At 40.3% G+C, this 22,862-nt stretch overlaps 1 long non-coding RNA gene across 1 annotated transcript in view; it reads left to right on the top strand.

The window, feature by feature from the left end:
- The first annotated feature begins 15,345 nt into the window (after positions 1 to 15,345).
- LOC138854019 (uncharacterized) overlaps positions 15,346 to 22,862 on the top strand; it is a 65,223-nt gene continuing 57,706 nt past the window's right edge. The window contains exon 1 of the long non-coding RNA XR_011393200.1: positions 15,346 to 15,600. This is a non-coding gene — a long non-coding RNA (uncharacterized lncRNA). The remainder of the gene's footprint in view (positions 15,601 to 22,862) is intronic.

Genomic DNA, 22,862 nt, shown 5'->3' with positions numbered 1-22,862 from the left:
AATTTTTCCAAAAGTTTTCTCCACTGTCGTCGGTAGTAAGACATTAGGATCCACTCATTTATGGTCACAGCTCCTGGTCCCGCTTCGTAATCTTGCCTCCTGTATGTGTATTTGAAGTTAAGTACTGAGGCAGCTTCCACGACTTCATCATCCACATTATTCCTCTGCTTAATCACCCTGAAATAAATAAAGAAAATTTCCTGATATTTCTATGGCATTCGAGTATTTTTTGTTTTAGCTTTTCCTCGATGTTTCCTTGTAACTGATCTTCTTCCTTCAATAATCTCTTCTTATCTGTCGTATTTTGTACGTCATGATCAAGTCGCCTCTGATTCTCTGGTTTTCCCAAGTCAAGTTACTGTATGTTCCCTTTGTGTCTTCTCGTATGTCAGTCCTTTTAACTCTGGAACCGTTCTGGTTAGTTTGTGTGTGTGTTAGTTAGTTACCATTTTGTCCTAGGCACATGTCGATTAGACACTAGGCCTGTTGTGTGGTGTGTGTGTGTGTGTGTGTGTGTGTGTGTGTGTGTGTGTGTGTGTGTGTGTGTGTGTGTGTGTGTGTGTGTGTGTGTGTGTGTGTGTGAGCGTGTGTACTCACCTATATGTAGTTGTTCAGTCTTAGCTCCTGGTTCCGCTTTTCAACTTGTCGCCTGCCAGATTCACTCTCTCCTAGCCTCATGGGCCCTATTTTACCTGTTTATAAAACTGTTTGGAATCTGCCTCCACTACCTCTTCGTCGAGATCATTCCACTTCCTGACCACCTTGAGACTCAAGAAATATTTCCTTACATCCGTGTGACTCATCTGTGTTTTTAACTTCCAGCTGCACCCCTGAGTACATGTTTCCTGTCTCCCGAGCACCCTTGCCTGTCTGCCCTATCAGTTCCTCGGAATATTTCAAATGTTATTATCATGTCTCCAATGATCCTTCTATCCTCCAAGGTCGTTAGATTTAGTTCCTTTGGTGCTTCTTCGTAGCTCATACACCTTAGCTCTGGAACTAGTCTCACAGCCTTTTGCACTTTCCCCAGTTTCTTAACATACATAAAGTGTCGATGCACCGTGTTTTCATGAAGAAACATCCGAAACGTCAAATGTTTTAAATAAACTAACTGTCCTGGAAAGATGGTGGTTCAGGCAGCTTTGATTCTACATTACGTAATGTATCTTTGTTTCCTATGTCAGCTCTCAGTTGTTGATGCGATTATTTCAACATACACCAGATCAATGCTTCATTTGCATCGCAAATCGGAAAATATAACTTCGGAATCAAGAAGATTCAGCTTGAATTGGAATGTTTTAATAATAAACTGCAACTTTCAGGACGCTGTACATCAACAATCATCAGATGGTTGACATTTAATTCCTCCAGGGATGTCCCTACCCACCCCACATTTTCGAAGCTATCGAAATCATATCAATCCTCAGACAGAGCCAAGCAACAGCAGTGCTGTGTGATCACTTAGGGTGAGACGGCTCGGGGGGGGGGGAGGGGAGGGGAAGGTAGCGTGTAAAAGCTCAAGACTGCGTCAAAAAACTACGGTATAAAGGTAGCAGGTAACCTTTAGTGTAAGGTCGAGGTTGTAACCCTACAAACGACGTAGCTGAATATAAATCAAAGCAGTGATGGAGAAAGAGAAAGAAAAATAGTATCCCAAGAGAAGATGTGAGTGAATAAGGCAAACAGGTAAACACACAGACAAGACTGACCCCTCACTCTCGTAACGGAACCTGTTTGTCTCTGTCTTGTGTATCTCTCAATCTGTCCTTATGATAAATATTAAACTACTGGTAGAAGAAAATAATAAATCAGTTGAAGAGGTTATTATTACTATTGTTTTTTTTTTTTTTTTTTTCACTAGTGGTTCACCAGTAATATAGCCCAGCACCGGTCATTCACCAATAATGTAATCAAACACCGGTGATTCACCAGTAGTGTAACCCAACACCGGTGATTAACCAGTAATGTAACCCAACATCAGTGATTCATTAATGACTAAATTCATTAATGACTTAAATTACATTCACTTGTTAGACGAAGAATGAGGGGAGACATGATCGAAGTGTATAAGTGGAAGATAGGTATTAATAAAGGGGACATTAATAAGGTCTTGAGGATATCTCTCCAAGAGAGAACCCGTAGTAATGGATTTAAATTAGACAAGTTTAGATTTAGAAAGGACATAGGAAAGTATTGGTTTGGAAATAGTGTAGTTGATGAGTGGAACAGTCTACCTAGTTGGGTTATTGAGGCTATAACCTTGGGTAGTTTCAAATTTAGGTTGGATAAATACATGAGTGAGAGGGGTTGGATTTGAGTGGGACTTGCATATGAGTAGATAAGAGTTATGAGAGCTTATTTCGTGGGTAGCATTGCAAATTGGGTTGGGCAAATGTTTTGTTAGTGGGATGGAATGTATAGGACCTGCCTAGTATGGGCCAACAGGCCTGCTGCAGTGTTCCTCCTTTCTTATGTTCTTATGTTATTCATTTTTAAAGTGGTGGACCGGTAAACCAGCTGAAGGCCTTGGTCAGCTGACCACAAATTCCAGCAGCGGGTCATCAATACGCCTAAGAGCCTTATCACGAAACATCCTGTTTCCTGACGAATCTACCTAACAGGTGATTCGCCAGCAATGTAATCTAATAAAAGTTTACGAGTAGCGTAAGCTAACACTTTTGGATCACCTGTGACCTAACACATTGTGAGACAATTGCATCTATCAGAGATGAGAGAGCGGGGAATGGGGGGATGGATGGCTATTGGTCATTGACGGAACCTTCACCTCACAACCTTAATGACCCAGTTTCCAAGTCCGGATAGAACGCGACCTATGGATAAGTCTCCTTACACGTAATGCTCAAGTTCACTTAACAGTAAATAGGTACCTGGGTGATACTAAACTGTCATGGGTCTAAATCGTGGAAAAGGGTGTGGTACCTTGCCCAGAGTAAGGCTGGGTTTTGAAATGAGCAAACAGTTCTTAGTAAATTTAACTGTGTGATAGAAATCCAGAGTTTGATTATCTCGGGTATGCAAGACACCGATGCTAAATTGTTCCAGGTAACTGCGATCGTTAATAGTGAAACATATTGGGGTGTCCCTTAAACCAATACCGTAGACCAGGACCATTCTACTTTTCTATATCCCGATCTTCACGCACGTGACAGGGTAAGGGAAGAGGACACTGCCTGAATTAGTTTGGATGATTTGTTAGGTTTAAAGCCTATCGGCTGCATGCGTCTTCAAGGCTACGTGTCATTTGTGAAACATTAGTCAAAAATATTTTAATCCCTAAATAGGGATTAATGAAAATTCTCGGGGTATGTACACTGAGATACACGTAAGCAAACACTATGACATATTTATTAGAAAACGTTTCCGTCCTGGAACCTTGATCACTTCTAATATACAGAGGTAGAAAGACATTATATATAGGCGGAGAGTGAGGTGTGAGTGACACATGGTGACCTGAAGAATGTCATATTGGGATGAGGACGGGTAGACGATGAGATCATGTGACTCCTGTGTTGTTGGGCTGGTGGTGCTTAGCCTGCTTAAGTATCATGTATGCTAATGTTTTTGAAATTTTGTGGTTTCCAGTGTTACGTTCTATTGTGTCGGTGACGGCGATTAGTGAGGCTTCTAGGCGTCTGAGGTCTGGTTCGGTGAGAACGAGTTGTGCCTCATTCTAGTTCATCAAATGCCCCGTGGAGTCTCTGTGGAGGACACGGGCGTACCTTAAATCGTCTCTGTTACAGGCACTTCGATGCTCGTTCAAGCGGACCGCAAGATCTCTGCCTGTCTCGCCTACATATTTCTTGAGGCAGAATCCACAGGGAATGGTGTGGACGCCTGCTGTAGAAGTTAGAGGTGTAGGGCTGCGTTTCGAAGTGAGGTCTTTGATAGATGATGTGTTTACGGTGAAACGTTGATGTTACTCATATCAAGTGCCCGGCGAGTATTCGTGGCAACATCACCACATGGGAGTACTATGAACTACTTAGAGGGCTGTTCTATGGGCGGTTTGTTGAGGATAGCTTGTGCCTTGAGTCTGCAATCTCGAATGAAGAAAGATGGAAACTGAAGACGTGTAAAGGCTTGTGTTATGTAAATACATTCTTCTTCAAAAAAACAAGGGTTGGAGATGAGAAGAGCTCTCAACAAGAAGCCTGGAGTCGATATGTTCAGTCCACCAGTCTTGTAGAATGTATAGCATAGGTATGTATAATGTTCGCCAAGACCGTAGTCCTGGCACGGATCTCAATCTTAGCATAGGGCCGTAGACGTGGCTTAAATATTGTAGTCAGGTGAGGTGAAGCAGGAGGAGGCGGGGTCATAGTGGAACCATCCACTAGTCTAAGTAGATCTTCGTCCAAAGGTTGGACAAGTTTTAAAGAATTCTTTGTATCAAGATCCCATGATGCTGCAGTGTCTGACAGATGTAATAAATGGTTTAAAAAACCGACAAGTTGAAGATTGAGAGACTTATGCAACATATGTTGCATAAGTGTCTCAGTCTTCCTTAAACACTCGTAGGTTAGATGGAAGATGTTTATACCCTTGTCTTTGTCATGGCTAAATAATTACTGTACCTGATCACTCCTCCCCTCTCACCATCCGCTCTACATGTCCCTCTCTAAAACGCTGGTCAACAAAAAGTTATTCATACTACCGTCTCCCATACAGTTGGTATAAATAACGTGGTACAATGAAATTACCTTACAAAGAATATAATAGTGTTGATATGGTCACATAAATCACTACTACATATTTAGATAGACACATCAGGTGCCTTTTCCACGGCTCTTGGTATAAGAAGGCTGGAAGGATCATGTCCTCTGCCTAAAGTTAAAATAGGTGGTCGTAAACAAGGTTATCCCTGTCTAACGTCCTAACTTTTTGACAAGTTGTGAATTCAGTTGTGATCAGAATTGCATGCAAAAGTGCGCGAGCGCTCTTCGTAACTCTCGTCTCCAACTGTAAGGGAAGTTTTGGTGATAACGTCCCAACTTCCGCTTCCTCCTTCCTGTGAAGCTCCACCAAAACTCTGGCTTGCCTGCGACAGTTGCTACTTTCATCAGTTCGGGTTTCCTCTGGCCTCGCTTCCTCCAGGAGAGGGTATAGTAGTAGTAGTTGAAGTCTGTTCTCCACTTAGCGAGTATAATATTTTCCGAATAGTCCTTCGTTTATTTTTGCGCGCTTGAAATTTTCAGAAATTTAATATTTTAGTGTCGATTAAGTTAGGTTTGGTCAGGTTGACGTGTATTCATCTACTATAGTAATGCATTATTACCCTACAATAAGGAAGTAAAAAATAATCCAGTACGTTATCTGGGGCGGAACTTGGGGAGGGGGGAGCATGGCGTCTCTCTAGGCTATTGAAAAACTTTCCCCCACATCAAAAAAATCCTTTTGGTTTCGTTGACTTTTATTACTTTTTAAATTGTTACTACTACTATAAAATTAACATTTCTCTTGAATTCATAAAAAAAAGAGCTACTTTTGGCAGGCTCTCACTCTTTCCTTCGATACAAGCAAGTATGCCAGGGAGGCATCCATGCTTATTGCACTGCTAGTATAAAAATATTTTTTTTGACATTTAAAACTAGTGAATTCATAAAAAATCACGTTTCCTGCAGGCTATCACTCCTCTTTCCCTCTTCTCTGGACAATTTCTGGATCCGCCTCTGGCGTATTGTAATATCTGAAATACTCTGCGTTTTCTGGGGAGCTTTAAAAAAGTTTGAAAAAATAGGCTAGTCTCATGTAGTTGCAGCTGTCTAACTGTAGTATCTTCATTAGTCTTCATTTTCGTGCGTTTAAAAAACTGGATACACCAGCAGTGTGCTACATCCTTATTCTATATAACAGTTACACCGTAGGAACAAAAGCTGACTGTTTCCCTGTTATATTCCATCGCGCAGGATGGGTTATAGGCATAATGTTGAAATAGGCAGCCTGAGCTGAAAGACTTCAGTAGGGCAATGAGGACGTCGTCAAGCATTCCATTAAAGGTTCATCAGCTATGGCAGCTTCAAGGGGTTTCCTTTCAACAGAACTGGAATTACTATTGCTTTGGCAATTAACATCTTTCAGGATGGTGTATCCCATACACAGGGCATAGATTTTTATCATGTCTACATCATTACAAAGATGAGAAACAAAAGTTATATATAGGAGAGAAAAGAAGAAGAGGAGTGGAGATTTGGACTATATTATATCGATTACACGCACACATGCAAACAAGGCCGAAAAATTATTGCAATAGCCTCTCTACAAAAATAGGGATAACCTGATTCTAGTGAAGGGTTTTATCCAAGAAAGCAGAGCCACTTTTTCCTCCCTAGGACCATACCTGATTACCTCCCATAAGGTATCTTCTTAAAATGGTCATTTCTAAATTTAAAAGAAAATGGAACTGTGTAGGGAAAACGTAACAAAGCTAGTGTAAGAAAGCCAGTGCAGCAAAGCCAATGTAAAAAAAAAAAAAAGCCAAAATAACTGTCTGTTGCGCAAGTAGGAGACAGAGGATTGGTTCTCCACCACTCCTGGTGAATGATCCACACGGACGGAGGATCAAGGCTTCACTGCTCATTATGGTGAATGACCCACATGGACGGAGAATCAAACCTGTATTACTTGTGGTGAATGACCCACATGGACGGAGGATCAAGCCTCCAATAATCCTTGTGGTGAATGACTCACATGGGGTTAGTGCTTCACATTAAAAATGTTTTGTTTAAGTAGGAGAGAACAGAGGGGAAAAAATGGTGCACTTGAGTACAAAACAGAGCTAAGTACACTGGTATCGTTTACTGGTGATGTACGGGTGAAATTTAGCCTTCATGACCATTGTGTAGTTGATAGGTTTCAAACTAACTCTCCAGAGAATGACACAGGTTACTTATATGGTTCCTTCACCAAGGAAAGGTTGAATAAATTGAACTGTAGCATGACTGCTTGGCTCATTGGTTACCGTACTGGCCTAGAAACTCCATAGTGCAAAGTTCGAGCCTCCATCAGCTGAGACTTCCAAGATCTATTTAAGCTGTTTATTGTTTGAAAGCTCACTCCGGGGGCCTTTCATCCAAGCAATGAAAGATATCCACCCTATCATCGGATCAAATCTCGCTACTTTCCATTTTCAGGCGCTCTATTACCCCTGTGGGTTTAGAACTTCCCGTGCATGTAAATAATAATAATAATAATAATAATAATAATAATAATAATAATAATAATAATAATAATAACAATTGCCTTAAAAGCCAAACGTGTAACTAGTATGTCCCAGGGTGTGTGGTAGTGATTCCAGCTCTACCAAGATTTGAATGTATGTATCTGCAGTATGTATAGTAAACTTGAAGCTTGCTGAGGGCCGAGGTGAGAACAAAAAAAAAAAAAATGTAAATTGAGAGGATGTTGAAGGTCAGCTTCTGTCTGGTATAAAATGTCAGGTGTTATTTACAGCTGCTTGGGTGGTACCTCTGGGATAGGCAGTTGGTTCCTCTAGGATGGGAGGTTTTTGTCCCTGATATGGGCAGTTGTTACCTGGAAAAGGCAGTTGGTACCCCTGGGATGGGCAGTTGGTACCCCTGGGATGGGCAGTTGGTACCCCTGGGATTGGCAGTTGGTACCCCTGGGATGGGCTATAACCCCTGGGATGGGCAGTTTGTACCCCTGGGATGCGCAGTTGGTACCCTTGGGATGTGCAGTTGATACCTGTGGAAAATACTGTATATATTTTCCGGAAATACGGTAATTTATAGGTAAATAGATGCCCTATATTGTATTTTTAAAAGAAGTATGTTATCGAAAAAAAGAAGAGACACTCGCCATCTTGGTTTTGAATTTGTATTAGAAACGTTGGTGAATGGGGAAGAATTTTTCGTGCTCTAGAGGTTAAAATTGTGTTGACACCTCTCAAATACGAGGCGAAATTGGTGGATGTGCATTCCTACATAACTTGAGATATCAGACGACTCGACAAGACAGCTCCGGGAACCTCAGATAAGCTCTCTAGATTTGTGTGTAATTCTGGCCAGCATTATTTTCATAGATTTAGTTAGAGTGAGGTTTTCTGAGTATGATACACATTAATCTCCAGTCAAATTGGTGAGTGATATTAAGATATATTTTCCTTCTGTTATGTAACTGTGTATATATATAACCATTTATTATTTTTAATATACAGTCCACAAATTTATATATTTACCAGCATTCCTGGTGTATGTATATTTCATTTAATTAATAGATCCAGAGCAACTTGTGGATATGACAGTGGTAGGTATCGAACGGGGACATTTTTTGCGACCTAGGTGTCCCAAATTCCTACTTGTCTAACTGATAAATAATAATTATCTTTGTTCATTTACTGTTATGTAAATAATGATACATTCAGCTAAATGTAATTTTCCACAATACCCTTGGATGGGTAATTGGTACCCATGGGACGTACATTTGATATCCCTGGGATGGTAGTTGGTACTCCTGCAGTGTGCGTTGTTACACCTGTGCTGGACAGATGGTGTCACTGAACCAACAGAGTAGTTCCTCTATAACAACAACAATAATAATAATAATAATAATAATAATAATAATAATAATAATAATAATAATAATAATAATAATAATAATAATAATATTTTTATGCTCTTGATCCAGGGAGTTGAATTACCCTCTCCTTTGGATCAAACCTGATTAAAAACTCTGTTTAGCGCTTTCAGCTAACTGTTAATAATATAATCATATTAATTAGTGATAAATATAATAATAGGCTTCAGAGGGAAAAAAAACACTTCCTGGAAATTTAATTACGATAAAGCCAGCAGTGGTGAAAGAGGGAAAACATCTGTTGGAATAGAAGAGTCATCAACCATCAAGTAATGAGAAGTAGGAAACCCATTAACTAAGAAAAGTAGGAGAGCCAGAAACCAATTACTAAGAGGAAGGAGTAAGAGAGCCATCAACTAATCATTATGAGGAAGGAATAGGAGAGCCATCAACCACTACTAAGAGGAAGGAGTAGGAGAACCATCAACAAGCCACTAAGAGAAGTAGGAGAACCATTAACCAGCTACTAAGGCAAAAGTAGGAGAGATAGAGGAGTTTGGAGTGACCTAGAATGAGGAACGAATATGAGAAGAAAATTGTAAATTAATTGATTATATAGTTGAGTAGCATTCTTATTCCTATTATTTTATTTTTTTTGTATCCGTAAAATTTTATCTGAATTATATCATTGTTTTAATCACAAATTACTGTTCTCTTATGTCTCCCATTTAAATGTTGTGTTCCGATATTGGGTTTTAAAAAACGAGATCCCTAGTTACACAGCGCCTGAGAAATGAGAAGTAATCAGATTTGATCCGAGGAAGGGGGGGGCAGCTTAGCTCCAGTTCCTTGGATGAAGAGCCCATCAGCAGTCTTTAAGTTACTACTAAAGACGAGTATGTAATGCGCAGTAATTCTGCCTAAATAACAGTAATTATAAATAGTAAGAATGTGGAAAATTGCATTTATCTGAATGTAACTAATTATGTACATAACAGTAAATGATAACAAAGATATTTATTATTTATCAATGTTACATAGACAAGTAGGAATTTGGGACACCTAGGTCGCAAAAAAATGTCCCCCTTCGATACCTACCACTGTCATAACCACAAGTTGCTCTGGACCTATTAATTAAATGAAATATACATACACCAGGAATACTGGTAAATATATAAATTTGTGGACTGTATATTAAAAATAATAAATGGTTATATATATATACACAATTACATAACAGAAGGAAATTATATCTTAATATCACTCACCAATTTGACTGGAGATTAATGTGTATCATACTCAGAAAACCTCACTCTAAATCTATGAAAATAATGCTGGCCAGAATTACACACAAATCTAGAGAGCTTATCTGAGATTCCTGGAGCTGTCTTGTCCAGTCGTCTGATATCTCAAGTTATGCAGGAATGCACATCCACCAATTTCGCCTCCTATTTGAGAGGTGTCAACACAATTTTAACCTCTAGAGCACGAAAAATTCTTCCCAGTACACCAACGTTTATACAAAATTCAAAATCAAAATGGCGAGTGTCTCTACATATAGGGCATCTATTTACCTATAAATTACCGTATTTCTGGAAAATATATACAGTATTTTCCACACTGCGGCCGGCCGGAGTTCGTTGCTAAACAACTCAAATTACTCCTTCCTTTAGGAGATGACTCCAGCCACTTTTGGCTTGAGTGCCTGTTCTCCTAGTAGGTCTTACCACGATTTCATTTTCCGGCATCACTTGGTCTGTGTTATCTTCCATATCACTCGTGTCACTTTCCCTCAGATTTTCATTTACGTTTGATTGAACACCTAATTCCAAGGAAATCAATTTATTAATTGTGCGTAAACTTTCCTGGCCACGACACAACACTTTGACATTCCTGACAACACCTTGTGCATCTGGGTACAATGTCAATACTTTGCCCAGAGGCCACAATGTTCGATGTTGTTCAGTGTCAATTAACACAATGTCACCTGGTTGAATGGTCTGTCGATTTACTGCCTCTGTCGCACCATAAAAGTGTTCACGTAGTGTAAGAAGATATTCCTTACGCCACACATTAGACCAATGATCAATTACTTTATTTAACATTTTAAATTTATTACACAACACTGCCGCATCATTGTAATCTTCATCACTTTCTTCAGGATTATCTCTATAGACAGGGGCAGCTTCCAATTTCCTTCCACATATTAGGTGAGAAGGTGTTAATACATCTGCATCAGGTGTATCACTCATGTACGAGAGAGGCCTATTATTTATACGATTTTCTGCCTCCACTAACACTGAACGGAATTCTTCCAAATTAATTCTCTTCCGGTGTAGTACTTTGCGGAGACACCTCTTCACTGTGCCTATCAGTCTTTCGTACAGCCCCCCCTGCCAAGGGGCTCTAGGAGTAATAAATTTCCAGGTACACCCTCGCTGGGTTAACAGAGATTGAACATCGTTACTATTATTTAATTCTATCAAGTGTTGAGCACCTGCTACAAAATTTGTGGCATTATCCGAAATCATCAACCTCGGACAGGATCTCCTAGCTGCAAATTTTCGAAACAGCTGTATAAATTGTTCTGCAGACAAGTCCTGTGCCACTTCTAAATGGACTGCCCTAGTAGCAGTACAGGTGAACAAACAAACATACACTTTCACTGGAACACCATCTGAAGTACCTGTTAAAATTATTGGACCACTATAGTCTACACCTCATATCTGAATCATATCTATTACCTAAAGCATCTAAATACAATTTTAAATCATCAGTATTTACAGTTTCTTGATTCATTAATTCCAAATATTTATTGTATGCTTTTGTTACATGCCCCTTTCTAGCTTGCAGTGATGCTTTCTTTGCTCTATATTCCATATGTTTGTCTTCTATATTAATTTCCTCATTTTCAGCCATGATGCAATGTATTAAATTCAACCCAATTAATAACACTGATTATGTACTAAATTATGCACTTTATAAAGGTAAATAGTACAACTTACCTTTGAATAAATCCCAGCTACTTGAGCTCAGCAATTACATGCGCAAGAAAATTATATAAATTTTAAATGTACATTAATACAAACTTGGCTCATCAAAATTAATATTACACAAATTAATAAATCCTTGCCAGAATTTGGCATAGCAAAATTAATATACACATTAATATAATTAGCTGCATTTGGCTTATCAATTACACATACACTTATACACTTTAATATAATCTTTAGCCACACTTGACTTATCTTATCAAAATTAATATTGTAATTATTATAATCCACTACACATTAAATAAATTTGTGAACTTAACATCCACCTCCTTCTGTCATTTCACATATAATTATTAAGTAATTAACTAATTAATGACTTCACTAATTACCTCCGGTTCAAGAAGGACGAACGGGCAAATTAAATGTGGAAAATTGCATTTATCTGAATGTAACTAATTATGTACATAACAGTAAATGATAACAAAGATAATTATTATTTATCAATGTTACATAGACAAGTAGGAATTTGGGACACCTAGGTCGCAAAAAAATGTCCCCCTTCGATACCTACAACTGTCATATCCACAAGTTGCTCTGGACCTATTAATTAAATGAAATATACATACACCAGGAATACTGGTAAATATATAAATTTGTGGACTGTACATGTTTATAGAGGGGCCACAGATATATCAGATCACTTTCTAGTTGTAGCTACACTGAGAGTAAAAGGTAGATGGGATACAAGGAGAATAGAAGCATCAGGGAAGAGAGAGGTGAAGGTTTATAAACTAAACGAGGAGGCAGTTAGGGTAAGATATAAACAGCTATTGGAGGATAGATGGGCTAATGAGAGCATACGCAATGGGGTCGAAGAGGTATGGGGTAGGTTTAAAAATGTAGTGTTAGAGTGTTCAGCAGAAGTTTGTGGTTACAGGAAAGTGGGTGCAGGAGGGAAGAGGAGCGATTGGTGGAATGATGATGTAAAGAGAGTAGTAAGGGAGAAAAAGTTAGCATATGAGAAGTTTTTACAAAGTAGAAGTGATGCAAGGAGGGAAGAGTATATGGAGAAAAAGAGAGAGGTTAAGAGAGTGGTGAAGCAATGTAAAAAGAGAGCAAATGAGAGAGTGGGTGAGATGTTATCAACAAATTTTGTTGAAAATAAGAAAAAGTTTTGGAGTGAGATTAACAAGTTAAGAAAGCCTAGAGAACAAATGGATTTGTCAGTTAAAAATAGGAGAGGAGAGTTATTAAATGGAGAGTTAGAGGTATTGGGAAGATGGAGGGAATATTTTGAGGAATTGTTAAATGTTGATGAAGATAGGGAAGCTGTGATTTCGTGTATAGGGCAAGGAGGAATAACATCTTGTAGGAGTGAGGAAGAGCCAGTTGTGAGTGTGGGGGAAGTTCGTGAGGCAGTAGGTAAAATGAAAGGGGGTAAGGCAGCTGGGATTGATGGGATAAAGATAGAAATGTTAAAAGCAGGTGGGGATATAGTTTTGGAGTGGTTGGTGCAATTATTTAATAAATGTATGGAAGAGGGTAAGGTACCTAGGGATTGGCAGAGAGCATGCATAGTTCCTTTGTATAAAGGCAAAGGGGATAAAAGAGAGTGCAAAAATTATAGGGGGATAAGTCTGTTGAGTGTACCTGGTAAAGTGTATGGTAGAGTTATAATTGAAAGAATTAAGAGTAAGACGGAGAATAGGTTAGCAGATGAACAAGGAGGCTTTAGGAAAGGTAGGGGGTGTGTGGACCAGGTGTTTACAGTGAAACATATAAGTGAACAGTATTTAGATAAGGCTAAAGAGGTCTTTGTGGCATTTATGGATTTGGAAAAGGCGTATGACAGGGTGGATAGGGGGGCAATGTGGCAGATGTTGCAAGTGTATGGTGTAGGAGGTAGGTTACTGAAAGCAGTGAAGAGTTTTTACGAGGAGAGTGAGGCTCAAGTTAGAGTATGTAGGAAAGAGGGAAATTTTTTCCCAGTAAAAGTAGGCCTTAGACAAGGATGTGTGATGTCACCGTGGTTGTTTAATATATTTATAGATGGGGTTGTAAGAGAAGTAAATGCGAGGGTCTTGGCAAGAGGCGTGGAGTTAAAAGATAAAGAATCACACACAAAGTGGGAGTTGTCACAGCTGCTCTTTGCTGATGACACTGTGCTCTTGGGAGATTCTGAAGAGAAGCTGCAGAGATTGGTGGATGAATTTGGTAGGGTGTGCAAAAGAAGAAAATTAAAGGTGAATACAGGAAAGAGTAAGGTTATGAGGATAACAAAAAGATTAGGTGATGAAAGATTGAATATCAGATTGGAGGGAGAGAGTATGGAGGAGGTGAACGTATTCAGATATTTGGGAGTGGACGTGTCAGCGGATGGGTCTATGAAAGATGAGGTGAATCATAGAATTGATGAGGGAAAAAGAGTGAGTGGTGCACTTAGGAGTCTGTGGAGACAAAGAACTTTGTCCTTGGAGGCAAAGAGGGGAATGTATGAGAGTATAGTTTTACCAACGCTCTTATATGGGTGTGAAGCGTGGGTGATGAATGTTGCAGCGAGGAGAAGGCTGGAGGCAGTGGAGATGTCATGTCTGAGGGCAATGTGTGGTGTGAATATAATGCAGAGAATTCGTAGTTTGGAAGTTAGGAGGAGGTGCGGGATTACCAAAACTGTTGTCCAGAGGGCTGAGGAAGGGTTGTTGAGGTGGTTCGGACATGTAGAGAGAATGGAGCGAAACAGAATGACTTCAAGAGTGCATCAGTCTGTAGTGGAAGGAAGGCGGGGTAGGGGTCGGCCTAGGAAGGGTTGGAGGGAGGGGGTAAAGGAGGTTTTGTGTGCGAGGGGCTTGGACTTCCAGCAGGCATGTGTGAGCGTGTTTGATAGGAGTGAATAGAGACAAATGGTTTTTAATACTTGACGTGCTGTTGGAGTGTGAGCAAAGTAACATTTATGAAGGGATTCAGGGAAACCGGCAGGCCGGACTTGAGTCCTGGAGATGGGAAGTACAGTGCCTGCACTCTGAAGGAGGGGTGTTAATGTTGCAGTTTAAAAACTGTAGTGTAAAGCACCCTTCTGGCAAGACAGTGATGGAGTGAATGATGGTGAGAGTTTTTCTTTTTCGGGCCACCCTGCCTTGGTGGGAATCGGCCAGTGTGATAATAAAAAAAATAAAATAATATATATACACAATTACATAACAGAAGGAAATTATATCTTAATATCACTCACCAATTTGACTGGAGATTAATGTGTATCATACTCAGAAAACCTCACTCTAACTAAATCTATGAAAATAATGCTGGCCAGAATTACACACAAATCTAGAGAGCTTATCTGAGATTCCTGGAGCTGTCTTGTCCAGTCGCCTGATATCTCAAGTTATGCAGGAATGCACATCCACCAATTTCGCCTCCTATTTGAGAGGTGTCAACACAATTTTAACCTCTAGAGCACGAAAAATTCTTCCCAGTACATCAACGTTTGTACAAAATTCAAAACCAAGATGGCGAGTGTCTCTATTTTTTTTCGATAACATACTTCTTTTAAAAATACAATATAGGGCATCTATTTACCTATAAATTACCGTATTTCTGGAAAATATATACAGTATTTTCCACAAAGAACTAGGATATAAATAATGAATTCTAATAGCTGATGCATACGATAGAAATATACTAAGAAATTCTAAATTATTTTGAAACAATGAGAAAGGAGAATTAATATAAATAAATAATTTATAAAGGAAATAAATGGCAAAAATCGCGCATGCGTATTGATGATGATGTAGTCAACGGGAGACCCGCATGGCCGCCGGAAGTGTTTTGATTTAGTGCGAGTGTTAGCGTATATTACTCCTCAAACCGCCTCCCAGGTGGTTTATTAAACGTTAACCGAGGAGCCAAGCTCTCGCCACATTGAAATTGTTACATTTTGAAAGAGAATGAAGAAGAATAAAGGAAATATCCGAGGATCTTTGAGGGAGTTCAGAGAGGAATGGTGTGGTTGAGAATTAACATCGTCATCGCGGAATTCTTACGTCCTAGAGCCTCTAAGGTAATCCACGTTAACATATTGTAGGTAGATTGAAAGATATTGTAAGAAGATAGCCATCGCTAGACGTATGCATTCAAAACGCAATTACTTTTGGGGTAACTCTCCTCAAAGGTTTCTTGATATCGGTGAGGGGCTCTTTATCTTAGGAATTGGACAAATGATCTGGTTCCTTGAATCAAGCCTGAATGCCATCCATTCCCTGAGGCACTGTATGACCCCTTTGGGCAAATTTAGGGCTCCCTCATGAATGTAATAATGTAATGTTTTGGGGTAAATAAGCGTCTAATTTGACACTTGTAAAACTTCATTCTTGATCCAAGGGATAGGACTTACTCTCCCAATTCCTTGTATCGCATTCCCAGGCAATAATAATAATAATAATAATAATAATAATAATAATAAAATATGGAAATAATAATATTAATAAATAATAATAGTGGTAGTGGTGGTGATGGCGGCTAATATTAATAAATAATAATAATAGTGGTAGTGGTGGTGATGGCGGCTAATATTAATAAATAATAATAATAGTGGTAGTGGTGGTGATGGCGGCTAATATTAATAAATAATAATAATAGTGGTAGTGGTGGTGATGGCGGCTAATATTAATAAATAATAATAATAGTGGTAGTGGTGGTGATGGCGGCTATATTTGCCTCAGTTTAAGGGTGAATTTTTTCGACTTAATTTTAGGAGCAATATGGTAATTAGAGGTAGCTACAGGTTCGTGCTAGAGCCTCATGCAGTAAGCATTTTATACTAGCTAAGTCACATTAATAATTTTCCTCATGGAATGACAGTGTAAAAATTGGTATTATCTGTTTGCTCGGTCGATTATAAGTAATTAAATATTAAACATTGACAAAATTTGAGCAGTGGAGAAACATTAATATCGACGTTATCTGAGTTACCGAAACGATAAAAAAAAAAAGTGAGTGTAAACAACAAGGTATAAATATTCAATATTTGGGGTGAGAAAAATCTCAGTGTATCCATCTATTTGAACAATGTGTCATTGATTTGAAAAAAAAAAATAGTATGTAGCCATTTAATTGATTTGTCAGAAAAGAAGACGAGTATCTCATGACAAAGTCCCTTCAAGGAAAGGTTCCTTGATGTTGGTGAGGGGCTCTTGATTTAGGGAATTGGATCTGTGCTCCAGTTCCCCGAATTAAGCCTGAATGCCTTCCACATCCCCCCCCCCCATGTGCTGTATAATCCTCCGGGTTTAGCGCAAAGTGTGCAAGAACACCACCTCACTGCAAACAATTCTGGTGATACCAGAATGCCATCACACACACCAGCTGTGGAGGAGCTAGCCATCCCTGCTAGCACATATGGAACTACTGGTCTGCCACTACAGATACCTATGGCTACACCTGAATATGGGGATGAGTTTGTCATTTCTCCCAATACACACAACTACAACAGTCAGACGGACACCACACAGGTAACCTCCCTGGAAATTGGAGATGAGTCAGATGCACAGGACCTACCTGCAATGAATGATGAAACAGAGAACACTAATGTAACCATGGTACCTGTTAAGGTGATAGGTGTTAAAGGAAGCACTAACCCAGAAGTGCCATCCTCCGGAGAGGCATTGGATTCGCCTGACCTTCCTCATATTATAACAAATTTCCAGAAAAAAATTGAGCATCTTGAACAGATCCTGACAAGTTTAATAAATATATGTAATCAGGATGATGCTCTTGAGCATGGTGATGATGTCAAAAGTGCAGCAATCTCCGTTCAGCTTCCAGCAATTTGTGAGAAAGAAGCCCATAACTCTTGCCTTCAAAACTTGCCTCATAACTGGCTGCCAAAATGCCGAAAAATGCTTAAAAATAAAGGTTCTGAAGATAAAGACGTACAAACTATGCTATTTGCTCTTAAGTGTCTGCACACTGCAGTCAAAGCATAATAGTTTTACCATCTTATGAGCAAGAGATTGTAATAACTCACTACAATGGATACATTACAAATCTTTTCATGGAACATTGCTTCCATCAGGAAGCGGTTGCCTGACTTACATCATATTAGTGCAACCAAGAATATTGATGTCATCTGTTTGCAGGAATGTAGATTGAAAGATGGAGCACCTCCACCAAACTTGCCTGGATATGCAGCTTATAACCTAAGGTCAACCAACTGTTGTGTGATGTATGTCAGAAAGAACTTGCCACGTTCACTCCTTTCCTTGCAGAGTCGAGTTAACATTCTTCCCCTTGATTATAATAATAATAATCATGACAAAGTCTGTCAAGTGAAGGTTCGTGATGGTTCAGCATCTGCTGGCTTACTGAAACAAGTTTTACACCCCATTAAAATAAAGAATCACTTACTAGTAAGAGTAATAAGGTCAGTCATAATCGGGGAGTTTTTTTTTTATTTTAAGTCTGCTCCAAGGGTTAAATTTAAGCAAATTTATATGGATGATAAAAGCTAAGAAATAACATTTATTATGTCATCTGGACATTATCATTTATTTTTTAAAATTATCTTTATTTAAAAAAATAAAATTACCTTCTTCAGATTAATATTTTTTTTTTAATTAATGCCAGTAAATTTCTATAAACTTGAGTTAATTTCCCTTTAAATGAAGTGTCTCGAATAGTTGATCTCTTGATCTAAGGATTTGGATAAGAGGCCTGAGCTTGCTACCACCTGCAGTTCATAAGACTGCCATCCCCACGAGCCCCTTTGGGGCGGGGCAGATGGCAGACCAGAGGCCTAGCTTCTCCCTACGAGCCCCGTGAGGGCGGGGACTGTGGCTAGGCCTGGGGACAGTTGGTCCCAACGATGAGGGTACTTTGTACCTCCTCCCATGGGAGACTTAGGTCTCGAGATATTCCCCAGATAGGGAGCCAAGGCCGGGTCACCACTACTTGGAAAAGACCCGGGCTGGGAGAATACCGGCGAATAAAAAAAAAAAAAAAGGATTTGGATTTGTCCTTCCCTTCCTCGGATCAGACTTCATTTCCCTCTATTTTCCAGTGTTGTATGACTTACGGACTAAGTGCTCTCAGTTAATATTCTTATTAATTTGGTATCTGGGATTACTCTTTGCCAAAAGCCAAATTCTAGCAGCACACACAGGATGAGAATTTCAGCGCTAAAAAATTTCAGCGCAATAAATCCTGTTTCCCAATTGACACAATGTAACTGTGCCCTTATTCCTATCACAGATCCTTTTGCCAGAGCCTATGATTGTCGTTCACATACTTTGGTACCTATATCGAATTAGTCCAAGCTTTTATTCAACCCATCTTAGCTCCCATTAACATGTGTGTAGATTTCTCAGATACGGTTTGCAACAAATTTCTCAGATACGGTTTGCAACAAATTTCTCAGTTAGGTTAAATTAGCCAGTTATAACATATCACAACGGATAAAATATAAATATAAGAAAATTGGCCTGTTATAACATATCACAGCGGATAAAATATAAATATAAGAAAATTGGCCAGTTATAACATATCACAACGGATAAAATATAAGAAAATTGGTCAGTTATAACATATCACAACGGATAAAATATAAGAAAATTGGTCAGTTATAACATATCACAACGGATAAAATATAAATGTAAGAAAATGGCGATTTTCACAGTTTAAGGCACATTCATCATTAGCCCATTTGATTGCCTTTACAACTGAAATGATGTCTTGCGTTAAGATGACGGACTCAGTTATTAGTACTGTCACTTCTGTTAAGATACGATTAGCAGCTGTCTTTTACTAAGGCGTTATTATCTCCTCTCTCTCTCTCTCTCTCTCTCTCTCTCTCTTTTTTTTTTTTTTTTTTTTTTTTTTTTTTTTTTACACAGGGTTTGACAAGGTTAAGGATCCCTAGCTTTATTGACAAGCTATATACAGGTTAAGGATTCCTATCTTTATTGGCAAGCTAAGAGCTGTTACCTACATCAGCTCATTTGAAAGCATTTTTATTGTTATGAGACATACAAGTAGGGAACAGGATGAAGTTGGAGCCATCTGTGGGCCAGCATTTTCATTTCATCAACTGACTTTATCTCGTTGACATCATTATGCTGTACGAATGTGTTCCATACTCGAGTCATCCTGGGTATGTATGATCTGAGATGGAGTGATGTTCTGGAGAAGGGTACAGCCAGAGTGAAGTTGCTGCTTTCTGCCCGTCTTGTGGCATAAAAGCTTGTTTCACGCTGTCCTGGAAGTGGATCCAAGTGTGGTACTTTGACAATATTGGCCTTGTACTTAACAGTAAGGCCACCCACATCCCTCCTATGTTGAAGGCTCTGCTGAAATGACAGATCTATCCAGGATGGGTCCAGGCGAGAGATGAGACGTCTTGCTCTATTCTGTACTCTGTCAAGCAGTCGCAGATGAGAGGGGGGGCAGGCAAACCAAGAAAGTGGAGCACACTCAAGGTGTGAGCGTACTTGTGCCTTGTACAGGATCTTGCAACCCCTACTGTCAAGCAGATGCGAGATACGGCGAAGTGCTGTAAGCTTCCTGGCTGCCTTGTTTGCAAGATTTACAACATGGTTCTTCATGGTTAGTTTGGAGTCAAATTTCACCCCAAGGATATCAACTTCTTCTCCAGGTGCCAACACCCTCCCATTCATCCTTACTACTGCACCAGCATTACCATCATGGTGCCTAGAGACGATCATCATTGCGTTTTCTCAGGTGCAAATGTTACCTGGTGGTCCCATCCTGTCGATTTAGAGGTGGAATGAGTTCATCAGGCAGATAACCTTGTCTGTCCTTGACCAGGGACCACCAGGTTTTGGAGCCTACCCTACCTGATGCTAGCTTTCTTTTAGTGTCCACCTCCCATTTAGCAATGGCCCACTTTTGAACGTCACCCATATGCCTACAGGCTTGCGTGTGCAAGTTCCTGTTATAGGTGGTAGGATGTCTCTTATACCTTCGCCATGCTTTGTACTTAGCAGTAGCAGCCTCTCTACAACGAAAGCCAAACCAAGGCTGATCTGTAGGCTTCGTCACATATTGACGGTGAGGAATGTGTTCTTGTTGTAGATTAAGGATGTGTCCAGTGAAGGCTTTCACTTGGTTGTCAACATCCCCTTGGAGAAGAGCATTCCAATCGGTGGTGGCGAGCTCAGAGCAAAGGGCTGGCCAATTACCTCTTTCCCATAGCCAGGTTGTGCGTGTGGACTCCTCACCTCGTTCTGTTGGGATCTTAAGTGTCGTAAAAACAGCCTTGTGGTCAGACGATCCAACGTAGCCGAGGGGTTGACAAGTGACTATGCCTTCTGCCAGATCACTCACTACTGGGTCAAGGGAGGAGCCAGAGATGTGAGTAGGGAAATCAACAAAGTTTCTCATGTCAAACACTGCAAGAAGATCATCAAAGTCCTTCTGTATAAGGTGCTTGTTGAGGTCACCAACAATTATAATATGTTGACAGTTGTGTTGTAGCAGAAGGGAGTCAATATTTTCCATTAGGAAGTTGATGGGGTCTGCATGTTGCCACTGAGGTCTGTACATTGCACATGCTAGTACAGAGGTACTAGTGTTTATACAGAGCTTGAAGAACATCATTTCAAGATGTGTAGGGGTGGCAACATCAATGTGCTGGGCATGAACACTTTTAGAGAAGCACACAGCAACACCTCCTCCTTGCCCTTGCCTGTCTCTTCTCATCCATGAGGTGTAGCCAGCAATTCTTGCAAAATTTTCTGGAGTCCAAAAATGTTTCAACAACAGCTATCATGTCGGGACGTCGAGTGTTCACAAAACTATGTATGAGCTCTCCAACATTAGTAATGAAACCTCTAATGTTGGCCGACAGGATGCTGATAGACTGGCTCCTCATGATGAAGTGGTCAGCTTGAGGTGGTGGGTGTGTAGGGAATGTAAGGTGCCTGCCCTTGAGAGAGGTAGGGTACTGAGGCAGCTGCAGGGATGTAGGTCTGTGGTCTTGTATAAGGCACAATACCACCTGCTGGGCTGGGATAGGAGTAGCTAAGTGGGTGACGTGTGAGAGTGTTCACCAATTCAGAGATCCTGCTGGTTTGTTCTGAGAACAGGTCTCTAAACAGGTGGCCCTGTCTGTCAAGTTCCTTTTTCTTCCGACACTGGTCCTCCTGATGTCCTTTCTTGTAGCAGTAATTACACCTGGTATCTCGCAGGCAGTTGTTGGCAGTGTGCCCCTTCCGGTGACAACGAGAGCACAGCCTAGGTGCCTGGGAGGGTGGACTAGGATTTGTTGCACCTCCTGTGTTTTGCAGATTTGTCCTCAGATTCTGCCGCTGGAACTGTGTTAGTGGAGGGTGAGACGGCTGTAGATGTCTTCCTCCTCCACGTCCTCTTCCACGTCCTCTGCCCCGTCCTCTACCAGTTCTGACAGATGTGTCCCTGCTGTTCGTACTTTGGCGCAGTAGGTGATCAGGTGCAGTGATAGTTCCCTGATCATTAACTGCACCAATCTCTGGTGGAGAAACTCCTGGCTCAGAACTTGCTGATGAAGCACTGCTACCAGATTCTGGAATAGTGTCGGCAGGTGTGCTGACAGGTGTAGGATCAGAGGTGGTATGTGCACTGTCAAGTGGACTGGCAGTGGCTGAAGCAGAGATGTCAGGTGTAGGAGAATTAACAGATCCAAGGCTTCCCTCGTTGCTGGGAAGAGGATTTGTTCCCTCTGTGGTGGTCAGAGGAATTGTGTTAGAATTCCCAAAGGTAGTGTTTTGAACTCTGTCAGTCTGTGGGATTTTAGCGATGACAGAATTCCACCAGTTATTTACCCCTGAGTTAAGCTCAGTGTGGGACTTCCAGTCTTTGTCAGTAGTGTCACCATCAGCTGAGCAGCTTACGTCACTTGATGTAGGCTTGCACTGGCCTTCTACAATAGCTTGTAGGTTATCTAATGATTTGAGGAGCTCATGAAGTGCTTCCCTGTGATGGATTATCTTAGCTGCAACTTTACAACACAGCCCAAGAGGGCAGTCTTGATCTTTGGACAGGAGTCCCTGAGGTAGGACTTCTGAACCTTCCTCCTGTAGCTCCAGGCTTGTATCCACATATACCACAGGATTATGGATATCCTTCAAATTTCTGAAATTTTCAACCTGGCTGCAACAAAATTCTTCTTCTGGAACGCAATGTGTGGCAGTAGTTGGAACAAGTAGGCTCCTTACATCTAAGAAGAATTTTGTCCCTTGTATACCCACAAACACTGCAGTAACTACTGGGACAATAGCCAGATAGCGTAGATATTCTTGCTATTTTGCGGTGTGAAGTCATCTCTCTCTC

This window comes from Cherax quadricarinatus, chromosome 46 (genome assembly GCF_038502225.1).
Source record: "Cherax quadricarinatus isolate ZL_2023a chromosome 46, ASM3850222v1, whole genome shotgun sequence".
Taxonomy (NCBI): Eukaryota; Metazoa; Arthropoda; class Malacostraca; order Decapoda; family Parastacidae; genus Cherax; species Cherax quadricarinatus.
Note: the sequence above shows the minus strand (reverse complement) of the source record. Positions and strands in the feature narration are given on the sequence as shown.